We start from the raw sequence: 5,130 nt of genomic DNA on the forward strand, positions 1-5,130 counted from the left end.
TTCTAACACCGTCAAGGGGCAACTTGTACAGGCACACCTTTTCCTCTGCAGGGAGTTATCCCACTTAGCAGGTTAGTGGCCAGCCTCTCAGAATGCAAAGGATTGCTCACTAAACCTACTGCCTGTCTAGCTAGTAAGATTAATGAATATCACATACCTGTATACATACCCGGGAAGATTCAAAGGACTGTCTTATGATTCCATTTTCAGTTATTGCTCTTTGTTGTAAAATTTGAGGATCAGTTTAATGTGAGTGATTGTCTGGAAAAATTGGAAAAGAATGAGGAGGGATTATAGAGCTATAGTCATTTAATAGAGAATCATATTTATTATTCCTCAATCCTCAGAAGCCTTTTATGTGATCTCCATTTTTTATTCTGTCTTACACAAAGTGTGAATGCACAGCCTTATTTTAAATGCCTCAATTTATTGATATCTCATGAAACTATCATTTCACTTTTTTGGCCTTTCATTCTGCTTTCGTGCTGATTCGGCTGTTCATTGAATTTTCATCCTTTTTCTTTTTATTGCTGTTGTTATTTTAAATTTGCCCAAGCTTCACAGAGAGTCTTTGGAAGGAAGAGTGTGTTATGAAATCTTGACAATTAATAAATAATGGGTTGTATCACAAGAGTCGGACGCGACTTAACGACTAAACAACAACAACAAAAATCACAATAATAATAAAATAAGCCAAACAGCACTTTCAGTTTGACTGTGCATGTTTTAGCACAAAGAGTAAAAGCTCGAGGTAAATGATTCCAGACTTGCAGGCAAACCACAGGAAAGTGATTGGTGGAGATTCTGCTGATGTCACAATGCACCTGGTTCTGCCTGAGTGGCTTGACTCAGGTTGTCACCCTATGGCTGAGAGTGAGGGGAGGTGCAAATCCTGAAGGGCCAATCATTCCAACATGTGAAACCACATGAAAGGTAGTAATAATAGCCCTGGATGTGTTGTGATGGTGACTGCTGTAAAAATAATGTAAGTAGGACATGATACAGTGTTTTATAGGTGTTCCCTGTATGTTATCTTGTAATTTAAAAAGAGTCTGAGCTCAGTGATAGAGGATGTGTTTTGCATCCAAAAGATCGCAGGATCAATCCTGGACATCCACAGGTAAGTCAGACATAGAGATCCCATTCTGGTGCTGAGATACTTACTTGGATTGACTTGGTACACAACAGATAAAGAACACATGGTCCCAAGTGAAAAACATGATTTCTGTCCTGAAGGATGTGGTTTTTTACTTGCTCATTTACAACATGCATGCATCTGCCACTTGGGAACCTCTCTCTCTCTCTCTCTCTCTTTAATATTACTCTGTCTTTCTCCTAAAAAACAACTCAAGGTGGCTTACATTATTAAAAAAACAGTGTAAAAAACTCTACGGTACAGCAGCTCCCTAGATCTCTCAGACAGACAACATGCCCATAATAGTAAAGCTTCCAAGCTCTGTTTAGAAGTATGTATTTTATTGGGGAAAAGATTTAAATTAGCTATCTCTTCAAGTCTCTCTTTTTTTAAAAAAACCTTGGACATACTAATATGCAGTCTATCACATTCTAGTTTTGGATTTCATACACTTCCTGTACAGAACTATTCCAGATCTTTTGAGAGGGTACATAACACAATCCAATTTTTAAAAAATACAGCTGAAGGATTTTTAATCTCATTTTAAAATCCTTCAAGAGGAGTTCCCAAAAAATCAAGATACAGAAAACACAGGACAGAGCCTGACTTGGCCTGAGGCTTACAATCCAAAATGAAGATAGAAAAAGGAGAAAGCTGGAAGAAGAAAACAAACTGTGGTCACACTGGCAATTTGAATTAATTTCTGTACAGACTTTTAAGGTTTAACTCATGCAGTATTTAAACTGGTGGCCATGTTCACATGCACTGAATGGAAATCAATTTATTTTTGATGGTTTAAACCAATTTTGGTATCTACGCTGCTGAAATAGACCCATTTCCTTTCCGGTTTAAGAACACACTGTTCTTAAAGATTTTGATTTATTTATTTTTGAAATGCAAAGCTCTCCTCTATTCGTGTTTGTAAATAGGTGTCTTATCATTAAAGCTAATATAATAGGTTGCCTAATGGTAGAGTTTACAAATACAGGAGAGGAGATGCCTTTATTAGACCACTTAAAAAATCAAACCAGACCACTAAAAAGCAAAAAATATTGCAGAGAAATTATAAATGAGAGTCCCATAACTTCATAGCAGAAGTCTGCTAGGAGAGTTTACTACTGTATTTTTCAAGCTCCTCTAATACTTTCGTACTTGTTGTAGTGCAAAATGCATGAACAACATATTAAATGTGACCTGTATCATCATGTATTTTGATCTCCTCACACAGTTACCATACATTGGTCTCCCCCAACCCGGACCTTATCTATTTATACCTTACCCTGCTCCTTCTCCTATCAGACAATACAAAATTATTTATCATGTTTTATGACATAGCCAAGTGGAAAAAATAGATTGTAACTATCATGGAGCAATGCACAGCACACATGGCATGATATAGTACTTAAGCCAGATTCGTCACCACTATAAGAATTAAACTTAATGTAATTCTTGTCTATAAGGACATCACGAGACTTTCACCACTTTTCACATTTTGCTTCCTTGAAAGGATACAGAGGATGATGTATGGATGAAGGGTCTACATTGAGCAAATGGAGGAGGGTGGCAACACTAGCAGTTTAACTGAACAGTCCCTGACTATCCACAATGAACGAACAGCATCATCAGAACAACAACAAGCTACTCCTCTTTCTGATAGCCAAAACTCAGCCATTGAATACCGAGCCCTGGATTCTGCTCTGCTACCCCAGGTTCCTATAAGTGAGAATCATGCCAACCAGAGAGCCCAATGTTCTGCAAGAGGAGAACCAGCAATACTTATTTCTCCACCTATTCAAGGTTCAACACTTGCAACTTGTCATCAGATTGTTGGCCTTCTTGGCCAGATCACTGATCAGCGTGAGTACCAATTGGGATATTTTGATCAGATATAGTGGCATGTCCTCCAGTTGTCCCTTCTTACTCTGGATAGCTTTTGTTAGGCTCCAGTTGTATACTAATATCACATATCACTGGAAAAGGTCTTGTACATTCTACTCCTAGTTTCCTTGGCAGATTTCAATTGATTTCACTGGATCTCACAACAAGTATTGATAGCTTATTCCCTTTCACTTATGTTCATTCAAAGCATATAATGTGGTTACATAATATACTGCTAATTGATCTATGTACCCAGTGCGGTGGATAGAGTGACAGACTAGGACTCTGGAGAATAGGGTTCAATTAACAGGGGAAGTGGAACTGGTAAAACCACTCTCCTTAAATACCATACTTAGCTTGAAATCCCTGTCAGGATTGCTATAAATAATTTTCAACTTGATGGCACATAGCAACAACAACAAGTAGCATGTCACATGTTGAACAAACTAATTGTTGCACTACTTCCCTACACTTACAGACAAACTAGATGCTAAAGGAAATGCATACTTTCTACTATTAACCCATTTTTATGCCCCATATGGGATTTCACCAAGAATATGTGATCAGCACATTATACTTGCAATTTAGCCCATGTTTATCTTTCAGTGACGGATCAGGCCACATGGTTGAAATGAAGCACATTAAATTCAGGATAGAGAGATGAGGCAAAAACATGCATATCAAACAGACATCTCTAACGACACCTCTTAAACTACATTTCAGAACACCTCTTAAAAATATGTGCTTAAATTATCACCCAGTTTAACACTTATTTGGCAGTTTACATTTGTAGACATTTATTCCTGCAAATGGAATGTGGAATAGAGATAGTGATATGGATTGCTTCTTTCTGCTACTTTCTTCAGTTAGACATTTGATAACATTACTGATTCAGTAATGAAAATACTGTAATTTACTATATCCATGTTCCTGGCAGAGGATGGCATCGTGAGAGAACTACGGGCAATGCGCAGAGAGATGCGTCTTATGAAGGGTGAACAGCGCCGAATCAGCTCCAGGGTCATCTCTGTTGCACATGATCTTGAAGCACTCAAGGAGCATTTCCAGTGGCATTAGAGGCTGACCTCATCACTTGTTCCCAGAAATGCATCTCCTGCCTACCTTCAAACATGTTTGTTTAACCAACAAAAGTTGACTGCCCACTTTTTTTAACTGTTTCAAATTGCATAAACTTCCACTCGGAATTGTTTCTCAGTCAGATACTCAAAAGTCAGGGCTAGCATGGTTTATGAGTGTTTCTCTATATACTTATGAATGTTCATCTACTAGAGAAAGACCAGAGTGAGCATAGGTAAAGGTAAAGGTTCCCTTTGACATTTTTGTCAGTCATGTTCGACTCTAGGGGGCGGTGCTCATCCCCGTTTCCAAGCCGTGTAGCCAGCGTTTGTCCGAGGGCAGTTTCCTTTGTCACGTGGCCAGCGCGACTTAGATTCGGAATGCTGTTTACCTTCCCATCGAGATGATACCTATTTATCTACTCGCATTTACATGCTTTCGAACTGCTAGGTTGGCGAGAACTGGGACAAAGTGACGGGAGATACCTCCATCGCGTGGATTCGATCTTACGACTGTTGGTCTTCTGACCCTGCAGCACACAAAGGCTTCTGCGGTTTAGCCCGCAGCGCCACCACGTCCCTTAAGAGTGAGCATACTTAAGAGCAAACTGTTTACACTAGGCAGCTATCTCTTCAGAACTATCATTTCTTTTAAAGGTGTTGCAAGAAAGTGTCCTCACAACTTGGATTGGGACCTTCCATGGCTGCTTTTCTGTCACATTAAAAAGGCCAGCAAAAGCATGACTCTTCAGACATTGGATGTAAGCCTGTTGCAAAAGGCATAACAGTTGGCGGTCCATAGACATTATCTGTTGCATACCAAATTAAGTGACTTGGTATGCAACCAATAATGGCTGACATCTAGTAATGTAAAATTAAGCCTGGTGATGTCATCAGTGATGGCCATATTTTGTTAATTAAGTTTTCTTCTCCCTAGGTTGCTAGGCTCTCTTATGTCCTGGGGAATCCTTTGGGGACAGTGGGAGGGCAGGGAGTCTCAAATGTATGAAAACTGCCACCACTAGCCCCAGCGCTTAGTAA

The 5,130-nt window shown here is 39.3% G+C and overlaps 1 long non-coding RNA gene across 1 annotated transcript; it reads left to right on the forward strand.

Moving 5' to 3' along the window:
- Positions 1–2,853: 2,853 nt before the first annotated feature.
- Positions 2,854–4,100, forward strand: LOC144588697 (uncharacterized). The gene is made up of 2 exons (XR_013544370.1): positions 2,854–2,992; positions 3,951–4,100. It is a non-coding gene; the product is annotated as an uncharacterized LOC144588697 (long non-coding RNA).
- The last annotated feature ends 1,030 nt before the right edge of the window (positions 4,101–5,130 follow it).

The sequence above is a fragment of the Pogona vitticeps genome, chromosome 1, assembly GCF_051106095.1.
Source record: "Pogona vitticeps strain Pit_001003342236 chromosome 1, PviZW2.1, whole genome shotgun sequence".
Classification (NCBI taxonomy): domain Eukaryota; kingdom Metazoa; phylum Chordata; class Lepidosauria; order Squamata; family Agamidae; genus Pogona; species Pogona vitticeps.